Genomic DNA, 18,203 nt, shown 5'->3' on the forward strand with positions numbered 1-18,203 from the left:
CACTATGGAAGAGTGGCAAGAAAAAAGGTATTTTGAAAAAACAAACCATCAAAAGTCTTGATTTCAATTTGCAAGCTAGCATTTGAAAAAAGTTGCTCTGTCAGATGAGACCAAAATAGAACTTTTTAGGCTAAATAAAAAATACTATGTGTAATGGAAAAATAAAATTGCACGTCACCCTGAAAACACAATCCCCACCATCAAACATGATGGTGGCAGCATCATGCTGTAGGGAGGCTTTTCTTCAGCACTGACAGGGAAGTTGATCAAAGTTCATGCGAAGATGGATGGAGCTAAATACAGGGCAATCCTGGATGAAAACCTGTTAGAGCCTGCAGAAGAATTGAGACTGGGGTGTAGGTTCACTGTCCAGCAACACAATAACCCTAAAAATACTGCCATACTGAATATACAGTACAGACCAAATGTTTGGACACACTTTCTCATTCAAAGAGTTTTCTTTATCTTCATGACTCTGAAAATTGTAGATTCACATTGAAGGCATCAAAACTATGAATTAATACATGTAGAATGAAATACTTAACAAAAAAGTGTGAAACAATTGAAAATATGTCTTATATTCTAGGTTCTTCAAAGTAGCCACCTTTTGCTTTGATTACTGCTTTGCACACTCTAGGCATTCTCTTGATGAGTTTCAAGAGGTAGTCACCGGAAATGGTCTTCCAACAGTCTTGAAGGAGTTCCCAGAGATGCTTAGGACTTGTTGGCTCTTTTGCCTTCACTCTGCGGTCCAGCTCACCTCAAACCATCTCGATTGGGTTCAGGTCTGGTGACTATTGAGGCCAGGTCATCTGGCGTAGCACCCCATCACTCTCCTTTTTAGTCAAATAGCCCTTACACAGCCTGCAGGTGTGTTTGGGGTCATTGTCCTGTTGAAAAATAAATGATGGTCCAACTAAACGTAAATCAGATGGAATAGCATGCCGCTGCAAGATGCTGTGGTAGCCATGCTGGTTCAGTATGCCTTCGATTTTAAATAAATCCCCAACAGTGTCACCAGCAAAGCACCATCACACCTCCTCCTCCTTGCTTCACGGTGGCAACCAGCCATGTAGAGTTCATTTGTTCACCTTTTCTGCGTCGCATAAAGCATTAAAATTAATCCTTTATTGAATATATTCTAAAAAGAGGAACCCAATTCCTCTAGTTATATTTCATCAACTCACAAAGCCCTCACCATGTAAACATCAAATGCGTGCCCAGATATCCCAAGGCAATTCATACCGCATTTAGAAAATCATGGTGAAGGCCACTAGCTCAAAACAAATAAACAAACCAACATAATAAACAACACCAACAGGGTCAGCTTAGGGGTCCAACCTTGCAATAGATGTGGACCGTCCTTGTTAGGACGGGAGTTTGGGGTGGCAGGTAATTTTGTTATTTTATGGTCTCCTGATTGGACAGGGAGAGTGAATGCTGGATTAGCATGCTGAACCCAGGAATCCAAAGGAGAGACTGCCTGCCCCCCATCTGTGGAAGGAGTTGGTGAGACCATTCCTGTTATATGCCTAATATATGTCCATAAATTGTGGTATCTGACCGCTGTCAGTATCAGATATTAATTGATATTTTTTGTTAGGTATAATTATTTTTTATGCTTAGTTTTTCTATCAAATTGGACTAACGTCCGTTGATTTGGCATAATCACCTTTGTTTTTGTTTATTATGTTGGTTTGTTTATTTGTTTTGAGCTAGTGGCCTTCACCATGATTTTCTAAATGCGGTATGAATTGCCTTGGGATATCTGGGCACGCATTTGATGTTTACATGGTGAGGGCTTTGTGAGTTGACGAAATATAACTAGAGGAATTGGGTTCCTCTTTTTAGAATATATTCAATAAAGGATTAATTTTAATGCTGTTACATATATTACCAATTTGGGATTGCTGTATTACCTGCGTCGCATAAAGACACGGTGGTTGGATCCAAAGATCACAAATTTGGACTTATCAGACCAAAGCACAGGTTTCCACTGGTCTAATGTCAAATCTTGTGTTCTTTAGCCCAAATAAGTCTCTTCTGCTTGTTGCCTGTCCTTAGCAGTGGTTTCCTAGCAGCTATTTTACCATGAAGGCCTGCTGCACAAAGTCTCCTCTTAACAGTTGTTCTAGAGATGTGTCTGCTGCTAAAACTCTGTGTAGCATTGAACTGGTCTCTAATCTGAGCTGCTTTTAACTTGCGATTTCTGAGGCTGGTGACTCGGATAAACTTATCTTCCGCAGCAGAGGTGACCCTTGGTCTTCCTTTCCTGGGGTGGTCCTCATGTGAGACAGTTTCTTTGTAGCATTTGATGGTTTTTGGCACTGCACTTGGGGACACTTTCAAATTTTTCCCAATTTTTCGGACTGACTGACCTTTATTTCTTAAACCTGACAGGGCACACCTGTGAAGTGAAAACCATTTCTGGTGACTACCTCTTGAAGCTCATCAAGAGAATGTGCAAAGCAGTAATCAAAGCAAAAGGTGGCTACTTTGAAGAACCTGGAATATAAGACATATTTTCAGTTGTTTCACAATTTTTTGTTAAGTATTTCATTCCACATGTGTTAATTCATAGTTTTGATACCTTCAATGTGAATCTACAATTTTCAGAGTCGTGAAAATAAAGAAAACTCTTTGAATGAGAATGTGTGTCCAAACGTTTGGTCTGTACTGTACGTACGTGTGTGTGTGTGTGTGTATGTGTGTGTGTGTGTGTGTGTGTGAATGGACCAGTCACAGTACAGATGGGTAGATATGTTGATGATGGCAGCATAGGGAGTATGAACCACAAGATAGGAATAACCGAGCAGTACTGTAGATCACTAGGGATTTGGGTTAGACACCTGAATAGCTTCCACTGGTTTATTACAAATAATGGCACCAAAAAGTCATTTCTGTAGGTAAGGCATTAGTCATACAAGGCCTATGTGAAGTAGTAATATTCACTGAGCAGTTATTCATTTATTCCCACAGATAGAAGGTTAAATAACTTGAATAAAGGGTGGTGTCCATTAGTAGAATGTCACTGTATCATTGATGTTGGAGATGAGCAAATTGAAACTGAATTGCTTTGTATTTCACAGAAAAATTGAGATTTGACAAAATCTGAATATTTTTGTATTGCAATTCTTTTTGGGGCTGGTAAAGGGTTAAGAAATGAAAAGAAGCACCATGCCGCACACCTGTCCTGTCACCATTGATCCTCGCCCGATCCTCTGCAGATTTGCCCCTCTCTAGTATAAGTCTTAATACTGGCCGAAGCTCATACAAAGAAATGCTGTATTTAGTTTATGGTAGACATAATCACAAGTGAATTGTCAATGGATTTCCATAAGCCAAGGAAACTAATACAAGTGACTTTTATTCATGAATCTACCCAACAAAAATCTGATCTCTACTCTCAGCGTTATATGCTTGAGCTTACCCTTATCTTTTCCTCACCTATCTTCTAATTAAATCATTTTTCTTATTTCTGTGTTTGGTCGCCTTTTCCACCATCTTTATTGACCTACATAATTGCCTTACTTGTTAGTCCCCCATCCAACGGTAATTATTTTCTTATTTTTAATTGAATAACATAATGGCAGACATTTAGGCAAACCACATATTTCCTGTTATTACGTAAAGATGTTGTCATTTTTAGAATAGCCTGTTTATAGCAGCATTTTCCATTTTCCATTGACTTTAATTTTAAAGTGGTTGCCAGGTCTAAAATGACAAATCTGTGGTCACTTAATGTCACTGCAGACTTGTGAATTCTCAGATCACACGCACTGTGTGCTGTGAGGATTCTCCATTGTCAGATCGGGGGAACTGTGGTCAGTCACTTGGCTGCGTGTGTGCGATATGCAGACTCCTGGGCAGGATCCGTCTAGATGGGATCTTCCTCGCTCAATGCAAGTTTATCCCATCTAGTCAATTCTGGCCAGGAGTATGCATATCCCATACTCGTTGTCACGTGACTGCAGTTCCCGGCTCTGACACCGGAGAATCCTCACAGTGCACAGTGCATGCGATGTGAGGATTCACAAGTCTGCAGTCACTAGAGGAACTGCAGACTTGTAATTTGAAATCGGATAACCCTTTTAAGAGAAGCCATGAAGAGATATGGTTTATTTACACTCCTGCAGATTTATCTTAAACAGCTTTCCTAAGAAAGCTCATTTTATGATAATCTTGCAGTCTAAACATGTTGCATGTCATCGATCACAAAAGAGCAAAACGCTTGTTTGTTGGGTGAAATGATCTTTTGTGCTGCACAAAAGATCATTGTTCTTGGCAGCATATTGTCCTGTGTAAAGAGCTGAGAACAATGGTAGTTTACGAACACTGAACGACCTATTATAGATCATACAATGCGCATCTGAAGAGCGGTCAGATTATGTAACGGTGAGTCCTCGTGGGCAGGGTCTTGTCTCCTCTTTTACCTGTCTGTGCCTTGTTTTGTTTATGATTATTGTATTTGTCCCTACTATTTGTACCCCTTTCACATGTAAAGCACCATGGAATAAATGGCGCTATAATAATAAATAATAATAATAACGTAAACAGGATATTATGCTATCGCCAAATAGCTGATCATCCGTCGATGGCTCTGGTCAGTTCATGTAAATGGACTCTTACTCAAGCGTCTTTGAAATTAATAGGTGGCCAGGTAATACAAATACATAGTTGCAGTGTACTGCAATTTATAGCTAGAGAAGAGTAGTACAATATACAATATAAACTTATCTCTCTTACTCACAGAGCTCTCCACAATTCTGCACCACCACCTCTCTCTCATCTCCGTCTCTCTGTACCCATGCCTCCCTTCTGTAACTGATATAACACTAACATCCTCCATAATCCAAACTTCCCACTTCCGTCTCCAAGATTTCTCTTGTGCTGCGCCAGTTTTTTGGAATGCACTATCCTGAACAATACAATTAATACCTAGCCCCCACATTTTCAAGCATGCATTAAAAACACTCTTTTGACAGGCTTATCACCTGACTTCACCAATCTGACTCTTCTCTGTTATATTTTTAATTTTTCCTCAGAATCTGGTCCCTCCTATTCATCTGTCTGCACAACCTCCATGCACCCAATAGCACTTGATAACTGTACTTAGACAGATACTAACTGATGACTGGTTCATGCAGCTTTATAAGACAACCCTTATTTATTAAAATGATGGCCAGACCATATATACATGGCAAGCACTTGTTGCCTATTATGTCCTCTCCCAATTTTCTTATAGTTTGTAAGCTTGTGATCAGGGCCCTCACTCTTCCTGTAATTTTTCAACAAAATGTTACTTTCCAATGTATTTATGGTCTGTTCATGTCCCTATTTAAATGTAAAGTGCTGCGGAATATTATCATTTATTAAAAATGGTGGTTTCTAGAAGAGGAACAAGTTCTCTAAATGGGCTACGATACAACATACTGTTAATGCTTTGTAAGTAGAGATGAGCGAACCAAAAAAACCCAACACAATTTGGGTGCTTTACGCATATAAACCACTTGTGCAAGCATTGCTGTGCTCGGGTGCTTGGCCCAGTGCGAGCTGCTTGCAGTGTCTGAACGGCTCACACTGGGGGTAACAACAGCGTGATCAGATGTAGTGTGCACCAAAAAAATAGGCAACACTGGGGACTGACAAATGGAGATCAGGAAATGAACATTCGCTCCAGTTCAGTGTCCAAGTGAGCCGTTACTTCCCACCTTGGCGTAAGGTACGAAGAAAGTAAAGCGAGTTTCTGAAGCTAAACTTGGGGTGCAGTATATTATAACCCAGCCATGTCAATTCTAGTGTACAACTAAGGTAGATACAGTTGTATAAACCTTGAGTTTGTTAGAAAAGGTAATAAAGTGACCAGACGTTGGGTGACACTGACGCTTCCCTGACAGAAAGGTTCGAATTGGGTTAAATTAGTAAAATCTGTAAAATAGAATCCTAAGTAGTTGTATGTAATAGATCAGTCGATTGCTATTGCGTACATTACCATCTGTGAATTGATTTGCCTGATTTGTACTTTTGTAAAACTCATTGATTACCTCTTACTCCATTGACTCCCTGTTGCTGTAAAATAAATTCTTGTGGTGAATCACCACTGAGTCGCCTTTATTGTGTTGTTGCATTCCCATCGATTGTTACCACACCTTAGCCAGTATCATTTGACACTAATCGTATAGGAGTTGTTTAATGGACACAACCATGTGAATTTGTTCTATTTCAGAATATGGACACCATGCAGTGTGTGTCTCAGCTCTGGACTCCATCGATGATCTGGAATGGAGATCTGTTCTTCAAAATCAGCTTGTGTTATGGTGGGCTTTGGTGGCATACTACATTTCCCTTGAATCTGGACACAGTTTCCCACCCAAAAAATATAGCTGCTGAGATGCCAATCAGAAGATTACCAAGGTGGCAGCATTTCTTAGTACATTGTCTTGGCCTGCGCTGACTACCTCATCTTTCAATCTGCAACACTGCTTTTAAAACAAAAAAGAATAATCTTTATGTAGGATCTTGATCCCATATAAAAATAAGTGGAACCATAGGAGAATGGAAACAGATTATAAATCGGTACCTGGACATTTATACTTATGTAAAATAAAGAGCACCATGGTGGGAACAAGGTTTGGGATATATTTCAATTTTAAATAGGTCCCTTTTACTTCATAAATTGAATTGAAGAAAAAAATTGTCTTCTTAGAAAGGTGCCTCTGTACTTCACCCCATTTATGAGCCACGATGGTCTCACAGGGTATGTACAGATAGAGCAGGGCCTCTTAGACTGACCTTAAGGCTGCGGCCTCTGCTCTGTCCCTTATCTCAAAGGTAGGCTCAATGGTAGCCAGGTTTGAGTCCCCAGCATGACCCTGTCTCCTGTCTGAGCCCTGATACTACTCTCCCCCGCCCTGTGAACAGGCTGGAAACCCAGGAACGAGAACCCCACAAATAGGCACAGACAAGGGTAAACAAACCTGTACAGACTGCACTTAAACATGAAGGAAACGGGCGGCACAGTGGCTCAGTGGTTAGCACTGCAGCCTTGCAGTGCTGGGGTCCTGGGTTCAAATCCCACCAAGGACACTATCTGCAAGGAGTTTGTATGTTCTCCCCGTGTTTGCGTGGGTTTCCTCCGGGTACTCCGGTTTCCTCCCACACTCCAAAGACATACAGATAGGGACTCTAAATTGTGAGCCCCAATGGGGACAGTGTTGCCAATGTATGTAAAGCGCTGTGGAATTAATAGCGCTATATAAATGAATAAAATTATTAATTAATAAGGAAGCATGGTATGTGAACAGGGGAGTAAATCAAAAGAGTAGGGTATTAGCGCACAACTGGAGGACTCAAACACCACGCAAAACCACAACTGGTAGATCACTATATCACAGGAAAACCAGAGGAACCAGGAAGCACTCAGCTCCAGTATCCAGATGCTTATAAAGGGTGAAGGCAGCTGGTGATCAGCAGACTAAGCTCCCAGCAGATGATCACAAGCCAGCAGGAATTAACTGTGCAACTAAGTGATCCCAGGCTGTTTGTCAGACTCTGCAATGTGAACTGAGTCTGACAACACCATGATACCCAACGAGTGAAACACTGAACACCGCACGACAAATGGAGAACTGCTCTATAAGATCAAATCCTATCATGTGGACCTAGACATTTTGGCACAATATCAACTGATGGATCAAAACAAAGCTATGATTGTCAGATACGAACTTCTCTGATTTTTATTGCAGTCCAAGAGACAAGCTGCATATCACGGTGGATGGTAACGAAGGTTGGGTGGGTCAAACAGCCATAACTTTGATGTCCATATTATGGCACATAAAGTTGGTATAAGACATGGAGATGAAGCATACACAATTTTGGTTTTTTATCTTTTTTCTTACTTAGATTAACTTTATCCCTCAAAAGGATCATTTCTGCATCCCTTGATAATAACTAATGTGGCCTGACATTTATTGATTCAGCCTTGCAGTTCCCATTTGTTAATATGTAGGTCATAGGATTGAGCGAAAACTACAGTAGTTCTGGAGCTTAGCTGCAGGTAACTTCATACTTATTTTAACCACTATTACTTCTGGCATTAAGCCTGCATGGCATATTTATTTCCATTAATTTCTCCCCATGGATTTCAGCCTCTTCTACCACCTCTGGGTTGTTTAATAGCTTTGAATAGTTATTTTTATGTAAGCAATAATGATCAATCAGAAAGGCATTTTATGTTTTTATTGACATGCTGGATTAATGGGCTCTCAAGGCAAAACTGTGCAAGCCAGGCATTAGGAGAGAGGAAGTGCCGTGTCTGCAATCCATGAATGCCTGGGACGTAGCATAATGTGCTCACAGGACTCTATAGGTTAGTATGCTGACATTTACATATGTACCAATTGGTCTTATTAAACAATGATTAATCATGTCCGTCTACTTAAAGGGGTTCTCTATGAAAAGAAGATTTAAATTACTAATATAATAAATTTCAAAAACAACTTTAATCATATTTACAAATGACACTTGTTTTATCTACAGAGGTAATTACTCTAATGTATTAAACTAGCCAACATTGACAGAGACCTTAGATTGTTAATAGGACAGATGTCTTTGAGCATGTGCAGTAGGAAGCTCTACTGCTATGACCTGAGGATGGCTTGACAAGATATAGTTAAGTGTTGATCAGGTGGATTCTGTAAGCCATGTGTCTGGGTGAGCATCACGGACCTGAGACCTAAGCGGGCTTTACATGCTGTGACATCGCTAGCATCAGCTAGCGATGTCGAGCACGATAGCACCCGCCCCCGTCTTACGTGCGATATTGTGTGATCGCTGCTGTAGCGAACATTAACGCTACGGCAGCGTCACACGCACATACCTGCTCTGCGACGTCGCACCGCTTCCTTTCTAAGGGGGCGGTTCGTGCGGCGTCACAGCGCCGTCACACGGCAGGCTTCCAATAGAAGCGGAGGGGTGGAGATGAGCGGGATGTAACATCCCATCCACCTCCTTCCTTCCGCATTGCCGGTGGAGGCAGGTAAGGAGATGTTCGTCCTTCCTGCGGTGTCACACACAGCGATGTCTGGTGCCGCAGGAACGAGGACCAACATTGCTAATAAACAGAAAACAATTTTTTTGTTTCAGGACGATCTCTCCGCAGCAAATGATTTTGACCGCTTTTGCGATCGTTTAAGGTCACTCATAAGGGTCACACACTGCGATATCGTTAATGACGGCGGATGTGCGTCACAAACATCGTGACCCCGACGACAATTCATTAACGATATCGTAGCGTGTAAAGACCTCTAATGATGCAGCGGAACTGGTCTTGACAGACAACAGATAAATCAGCAAGTACCAAGGGTATACAGGACAACAGACAAAAAATTGGAGAAGGCAGCACCAGATGAAGCTTAAGGGTGCTTTACACGCTGCGATATCGGTAACGATATATCGTTGGAGTCACGTCGGTAGTGACGCACATCTGGCGCCGTTACCGACATCGCAGCGTGTGACACCAATGGGCGACGATCATTGAGCACAAAAACGTCAAAAATCGTTGCTCGTTGACACGTCGCTCATTTCCTTATTATTGTTGCTGCTGCTGGTACGATGTTGTTCGTCGCTCCTGCGGCACCATCGCTATGTGTGACACCGCAGGAGCAACGAACATCTCCTTACCTGCCTCCACCGGCAATGCGGAAGGAAGGAAGTCGGCGGGATGTTTTGTCCCGCTCATCTCTGCCCCTCCGCTTCTATTGGACGCCTGCCGTGTGACGTCACTGTGACACCGCACGAACTGCCCCCTTAGAAAGGAGGCGGATCGCCGGCCAGAGCGACGTCGCAGGGCAGGTAAGTCCGTGTGACGGGGGTAAGCGAGGTTGTGCGGCACGGGCAGCGATTTGTCCGTGTCGCACAGCCGACGGGGGCGGGTACGATCGCTTGCGATCTCGCTAGCGAGATCACAGCATGTAAAGTACCCCTTAGGCTAGGTAGTGGGAACAGACATAAGAATAATAACTGGTAACTGTTGTTTTAGAGCAGGTAGGAAGTTATATAAAGGAATAAAGAGTTGTACAGTATATGCAATATAGAATCATCCAGAAAGGATGCAGGTAATCAGAGGAGTGACAGTGAAGTAAATGGAGTTTGGTATCCTTCAGCAAGGCAATGGTTATTAGCAGCAATATAGGCAAACTTGGACATGGAGAAATTAAATGGTTACCTACAACATAATAGTGAAGCTTAGGTAAACTCGATTAAAGCACTAAGAACAGTTACAAAAAGTTGATAAATTACTTGCTGATTGGTAGATGTGGACAACACCTAGTAAGCTGGACTGATTTTGGAAATAATTCTGGATATAGCATGGAATTCAAAAGTGTCTGGAGATGATATACCCCTGGCTGGAGATGAGCCAAGCGCAGTGGAAGCTAACTCCTGCCAAACTTCATGTTACTGCAGACACTGCTACTTACTACCAAAGCACCTAACGACTGTCATAGCTGGCTTTAATATACCTAGATTGATAGTGTCAGAGGAGTTCTCTGGGTTACCTGAGAAAGATGGCGGGGACTAATGCATAGGAAGGAAGTCATAAGGAAAGGGAGCAAGGCACAGAGCTAGAGCAAAGAAAAGTAAGTGTCGAGTGGCACAAGGCGGTAGTTGAGGGCAATGAATTGACTTCGGACGCCCCAGCATGCTACACCTGAAATACCTGATCCTGGTTGGATGTGTGGACTTTTGCTATGTGGGCTGGGAACCCATGTAGCTGCATACTGCTGCTGACGTCGGCTGGCCAGGAACAGATGATGACTCATACATAAAGAGACTAACAGTTTACTTTAAATCACAGCTCTTTACTGTATGGTTTATTCTCTTTCACTATTTTATGTTCCAGATAGCGAGCACATATTTTCCAGCATGTTACTGTTTTACTCAGCATTAACAGACACAGTTCAACTCCCCACTGGGTTGCGTCTGATCTAACTGGACCGGTGAGTCCCAGTGTAACCCAGTCCAGTGTTACACCACCCACCATGACAGGTACCTTCCTTGTCAGCAGTGCCACGACCAGTCCTATTAGGGGGTCCCATATTGACCAGAGTAAAACCTTGCCCTCCCAAATGTCTAGCAGGAAACCTCTCGGTTGGTAGACTATGTTCTCATACCAGTAGAGCTTAACCCGATACCTTGACGGTTAAAGGCTTGGCCACTACTTTTCTGTACCAGAAGATGTCACCCAGTACCTTGACGGTGTATGGGGTCTGTCTGCTAGAGTTCCATCCTCTGCCTCCTATCATCTGTGGCCATTTCGTTCGAGGAGTGGTCTCTAGTTACAACACGGTTCACACACTGTGCCTCCCACGACATTTGAGGTTCACACTATCTTGCCTTCTGTCTCCTCTTTATCGCCACAAACCACCCACTGTATGCGACATTCACTATCGACCGACTACATGTCTGTTCACTCACAAGGCCTTTACTGACTATAGAATGAACCATCACTTTCTCTCAGGTGACCCCTCCCTGGGTGGGTTAGTCCCAACACTTAACTACTTCCAGTCCAGCAACTTCCTTACTAAACAACCTCAATAAATACTATACATTACATTATGCATTATCACATCTACATCACAATAACATAGAACTTACATGACACATTAACAAAAGACACAACACATTATTCACGCTATACAACATAACAATACATTGTTGCGATTTGTGGTTTAAAGGGGTCGTCCAGTACTTTTACAATGATGGCCTATCCTTCGGATAGGTCATCAATATCTGATCGGCCAGGGTCTGACAACCCGGACGCTTGCTGATCAGCTGTTCTTGGTCCCTGTGGCAGCGGCAGGCAGCCGGAAATGCTCAGTTCCGCAGCTGCTCCGTCTTCTGATAGTGGCCATGGCTGAGTGCTGCACATACGCCTCCTATTGATCTGAATCAGAGGCAAATGTGCAGTAACCGGCCATGGCCACTATCAGAAGATGGAGCAGCTCCGGAACTGAGCATTTCCAGCTGTCTGCTGCCTCCACTGGGACCGAGAACAGCTGATCAGTAGGCGTTCAGGGTGTTGGACCCCGGCCAATCAGACATTAATGAACTATGCTAGGTCATCAAGGTAAAAGTAGTGGACAGCCTCGTTAAGGAGTAGGATTGTCCACCACTCTTACATAAGCAACATATAGGTTATCGCTTTGTCACAGTAGCAGAGCTTCCTACTGCAGATGCTCACAAGTTCCTGTCCTATTAATATTCAAGAACAGGTTTCCCTCATTATAACAAGGCAGATATACTTATTTTTATTTGTTTTTTTTGTTCTCTAGTCCTGGAGAACCCCTTTAAGCGGAGTCAATACAATATATTATTGATCTTTTTGAGAATAAAAGTATATGTTGTCCCAATATGTATCAATGTGTTAATATTGTTTTGTGTACATGGTGCAAATAGTCAGTGCTAAGTCTGTCATAAATGCTGGAGGCTATAAGATCAGAACAGAGGGGCAGAGAGGCCAGAGCGAAGTACAACTGTGCAGGAGCGAGATTGGATGATGTAGTATAAAGGGGGGGGGTGCAATTTTCTGTTTCTTCTCTACTATTGCATAGGTAGGTTGAAAAGAATCTAGCAAGTCATTTTGATGGGGGATTGTTTCCTCCATGAGTGATATTCAAAGTTACTTTGATTTCTAGTAAATTGTGAACGTATTGATTTTTTGTATTCTAATTTCAATGTTTCTGTGATACCTTTGTCTGTTTTGTTAAACATGGATCGCGTGTATGATTGTATGTAATATTTATATTATGTTACTTATTGTACGTGTACCGCCCTGAGAGGGGCCGGCCGCTTCTCCGCTGCTCGGGCTAAGCCGCTCGAGGTCCGGGCTCGTGTTGTCGGTGGCACGAGCGCCTCCGGACTGGGGGCCACGTCGCTCTGTTAAGGAGAGGCAGTGGGGGTGGTGGTGGTATTCTGTCTCTTCCTGGTAGCAATGAATCCAACCGCTCTAATTATCAGTCCCTTAGATAACTGTATGATTTTACTCACTCTACCGGCTTCCACAGATAGTTCAACTCAGCCCAAACGATGACTTGTAGAAAGACAAGGAGAAACGCTGTAGTTTTCTTCTAGAATCTTGTATTAAATTCAAAGTAAAGGCAGGTGAAAAGGAATAATCTGTACAGGGTTGCAGACATGTCTCTTCAGTAATGATTCCTCTAGACTAAACTGAAGGAGAAGGGAGATGCATTCTATACAGAAGCCAACTAAGGGAGGTACATAGGGACAAACTTCATACAGTCTAATCTACCTAGTAACAATAAGGAATTTCCTGATAGGAGGAAAAATATGCAATGCAAGAATTATATACAACAGGTTGTTCCCATTCATGGGACACAACACTCCCCATCTGAAATCATATGATTTCACAAGTCCTTCTACGACGTAAGGAGTCGATCCAGTCCCTTGATGTCACGAAACCTGTAACGAGGAAAGAGACAAACACAAAAAATGCAACCGTAATGCACTGAATTCAAGTCCATGCTTTGTTGATGACGCATAGTTACTTGCGTAAAAATGTAAAAGTAGAAAAATGTAAAAAATGAATCCAAGTTCAACAAACCCATCTTCAGATTGGGGAAGCCGCAAACATGCCAACTCTTCCTCCAACCTAATAATCCAACGGTAAAGTTTTAATCCAAAGGAAAAGTTCAAGGTTTATTAGAGACGGACAGTTGTGTCTCCATACAGCAGGGGAAAGGAAAGGTACGCTCCCCGCCGTGGCAGTGTCCAACGACAAAGTTAGTTCATGTAACGTCCTCCTTTGGTAAAGGTAGCACGAGTTCGGTGACTGGACGAATCACACACATGTGCCAGCCGTGGCACGTTGAAGACTTGTAGTCGGTGAAACAGTGAGCAATGTGAATAAGACAAGCTACGATTCGTACCTCAGATGACCAACTTGAGAAGCGCTCGAAGCGATGAGGTCTCAACTTCTGTTCTGATGTCACTGAAGTGTAGCGAGCGGAGATGACCGGTCTAATTTCCTTGTCGGATTCTGGTTCCACCAGCTCGTACATGTTGCCGGCGTAGTTATCGCAGATCTCCTCGTATAAGATACTTGGAGGTGTCAGCCACATGTTGTTGCCGAGTTTGGACGCAGCAGTGAGTCTCGTTTCTTGGTCAGCTGGGTTTTGTTCGTGAAGATGTAATTTACCCTCTCACTGTGATACCATGTCATGATATGTATATTTCCCTGGTTGTATTAGTTGTAATTCATGTATTTCATGTATTTCCTTGGGGGAGCTACTGGTCTCAATGTGTCTCTCTCATACAATTGCAGTCTTGGCATCTAATGTGATTATGTAAATAGCCTGTCATCTTCTATCCAGAGTTGTGTATCTAGTCTGTAATTGCATTGGCCAGTGAAGGAATAGTCATTGTTCTGCACAGCAGGGGATCCCTTCATCTACTGTGGCTGGCAGACATATCGGAGCCCTGTGATGGACCAAACCATTGATGATAGGATGTGTGACCCCTACCCCCTGAACATGGTGGGCTGGTCAAGGAGCACAGACAATGCATTTCCCTTTTTGTAACTTCAGAGTGAGCTGAAACTTGGAAAGAGAAGGAGCTCCCAGCCTGGGTGGCTGTGGACACGGACGTAGCTAGGCCTGTGTGACGGCCTGTGGGATTGTGTGGAACTCTTTGGACTACTGTAAGGACGATTGCTTTGTTATCCGGTCCGAGGATTGTCGGGAAGGGCCCCTGAATCTGTTTTATGTGGACTTATCGTATGCTGTTCCAGTGTTCTTGTGAATAAACCTGTTGGATCGTCCCTCGGCCTCGTCCATCCTTTGCTCTGTTGTACACCCCCGTCACAAACTGGTTGGCAGCGCTGGGATCAGAGCAGAAGGAATGGACGACAATGGCTCAACATCAGGAACCAGCACTGCAGAGTACAAGACCTGGACGTTGGGGAGCCTGCAATCAAAGGCCCGTGAAGTAGGAGTTCGTTTCAAAGGACTCTCCAAGGAGCAGCTGATTGAGGCGCTAGAAGGAGTCTGCTCGCAAAATGACGTGGAGGAAGGATCCTCACAGCAAACGGACGAAAGACGGCAGCCGGAGGTAAATACCCCAAAAAGTCAGTGGGTTGTGTGGTACGAGGAGGAGATGGCCTTGCTGGGAGATGAGGTCACCATTGAATATAAGATGGATGCTATTCGCAGAGCTCAAGAGAGGGCATTGCTGGAGAGGAGATTTGCTGTGGAAGCAGCTAGAGGCTCCAGACAAACTTTAACCACAGCACCAACTATGAGGGAATTCTCCAGAGTGTCCCGCAAGGACTTTAAGCCATTTAATGAAGCTGCAGGTGACATTGAGGGCATCTTTCAGGACTTTGAGCATCAGTGCCGATTAATGGAAGTCCCAGAAAGAGAGCGAGTCAGACACCTGGTGGGCCTCTTGGAGGGTGGAGCTGCCAACGCCTATAGAGCTATGGACCCTCAGTGGAATTGTGAGTATGGGGAGATAAAACAGACCATTCTGGAACATTATGCCGTGACCCCAGATACTTATAGGACTAAGTTCCGTACATTAGCCTGTGATGGAGAAGTGTCTTTCAAGATGTTTGCCCACAGACTGAAACAAGTATGCCATCGCTGGCTGGAGGGAGAGGGAGCCTTAACTTGGGAGACCTTCCTCCAGGTCATCCTGAAAGAGCAGTTCTATGCCAGGTGCCCAGCGGAAATCAGAGAATGGGTGCGTGAGAGAAAGCCGTCAACTGTGGAGGAAGCTGCTGCTCTAGCTGATGAGGTGCTCACTATAAAGCCTCAGTGGAGGGTTCTGTTGGAGGATGGAGAGATGCCTAACAGCTCCACAACACCGGATGCCCCCAGTTATTCTGTCCCCATTGTTCCCCGTTCCTCTAAGCCACCACATGTTGATACCCGTGTTAATGTGCCTCCAGTTGCTTCTACTGCACTTTCTGGAATACGCCGGGGAGAGGAAGTAACAGAGCGCAGGTGTTATGTTTGTAGGCATCCTGGGCATTTGCAGGCCTCATGCCCAGCCAGCCCATGGAGGAATCATCCTCAAACCCCTACAGCACCTTCAGGTGGGAGCCGGCCTCCAAGTTCCCCTACCCCTTACCCAAGAGGACGCCTTGGATGGAGGGAGACCCAGCTCAGATGCTATCAATGTGGACAGCCAGGGCATCGGCAAGTCTCCTGCCCAGCTGTTCAAATGAGGACTGATCCTGCACCCAATCAGATTGTTAATTATTTACAGCCCAGTGCCATGGAGGAAGATGTGGCACCGCTATGTGAGGACTGGCCTAGTGACTCAGCCCCCCATGTTGCACCACCAGGAGTTTACGGGGTGCGACCCGCAGTTATGACGACTTCTGCTCATCGAGGTAAGCACTTGCAGGAGGTTGTGCTGGATGGACAGAGACTTGTTGGATTTTGTGACTCGGGTGCTTTCCTCACACTGGCTGATCCCCGAGTGGTTCGGCCTGAGGCAATCCATAGAGGACCTGGGATTGTCATTGAACTGGCTGGTGGACAATGGAGGACTATTCCCACAGCCACGGTGGATCTGAACTTTGGTTTTGGGGTCAGGCGATGTGTGGTTGGGGTGATGGGTGGTCTGCCTGCAGCTGTTCTCCTGGGCAATGATGTGGGAGAGCTACGATGCCAATTCGTGGCTGCATGAAGCCACATGTAAGTAACGCTCTGCCTGTGTGTACTTAACCAGTGACCTGTAGAGGTCCCTAGTACGTACACAAGTTGGGAGGGGGAGGGATTGTGAAGATGTAATTTACCCTCTCACTGTATATGCTGTGATACTATGTCATGATATGTATATTTCCCTGGTTGTATTAGTTGTAATTCATGTATTTCCTTGGGGGAGCTACTGGTCTCAATGTGTCTCTCTCATACAATTGCAGTCTTGGCATCTAATGTGATTATGTAAATAGCCTGTCATCTTCTATCCAGAGTTGTGTATCTAGTCTGTAATTGCATTGGCCAGTGATGGAATAGTCATTGTTCTGCACAGCAGGGGATCCCTTCATCTACTGTGGCTGGCAGACATATCGGAGCCCTGTGATGGACCAAACCATTGATGATAGGATGTGTGACCCCTACCCCCTGAACATGGTGGGCTGGTCAAGGAGCACAGACAATGCATTTCCCTTTTTGTAACTTCAGAGTGAGCTGAAACTTGGAAAGAGAAGGAGCTCCCAGCCTGGGTGGCTGTGGACACGGACGGAGCTAGGCCTGTGTGGCGGCCTGTGGGATTGTGTGGAACTCTTTGGACTACTGTAAGGACGATTGCTTTGTTATCCGGTCCGAGGATTGTCGGGAAGGGCCCCCGAATCTGTTTTACGTGGACTTATCGTGTGCTGTTCCAGTGTTCTTGTGAATAAACCTGTTGGATCGTCCCTCGGCCTCGTCCATCCTTTGCTCTGTTGTACACCCCCATCACACCTGTCCCTCGATGTCACGAAACCTGTAACGAGAAAAGAGACAAACACAAAAAATGCAACCGTAATGCACTGAATTCAAGTCCATGCTTTGTTGATGACGCATAGTCCTTGCGTAAAAATGTAAAAGTAGAAAAATGTAAAAAATGAATCCAAGTTCAACAAACCCATCTTCAGATTGGGGAAGCCGCAAACATGCCAACTCTTCCTCCAACCTAATAATCCAACGGTAAAGTTTTAATCCAAAGGAAAAGTTCAAGGTTCATTGGACACGGACAGTTGTGTCTCCGTACAGCAGGGGAAAGGAAAGGTACGCTCCCCGCCGTGGCAGTGTCCAACGACAAAGTTAGTTCATGTAACGTCCTCCTTTGGTAAAGGTAGCACGAGTTCGGTGACTGGACGAATCACACACATGTGCCAGCCGTGGCACGTTGAAGACTTGTAGTCGGTGAAACAGTGAGCAATGTGAATAAGACAAGCTACGATTCGTACCTCAGATGACCAACTTGAGAAGCGCTCGAAGCGATGAGGTCTCAACTTCTGTTCTGATGTCACTGAAGTGTAGCGAGCGGAGATGACCGGTCTAATTTCCTTGTCGGATTCTGGTTCCACCAGCTCGTACATGTTGCCGGCGTAGTTATCGCAGGTCTCCTCGTATAAGATACTTGGAGGTGTCAGCCACATGTTGTTGCCGAGTTTGGACGCAGCAGTGAGTCTC

Source organism: Anomaloglossus baeobatrachus, chromosome 6 (assembly GCF_048569485.1).
Source record: "Anomaloglossus baeobatrachus isolate aAnoBae1 chromosome 6, aAnoBae1.hap1, whole genome shotgun sequence".
Classification (NCBI taxonomy): Eukaryota; Metazoa; Chordata; class Amphibia; order Anura; family Aromobatidae; genus Anomaloglossus; species Anomaloglossus baeobatrachus.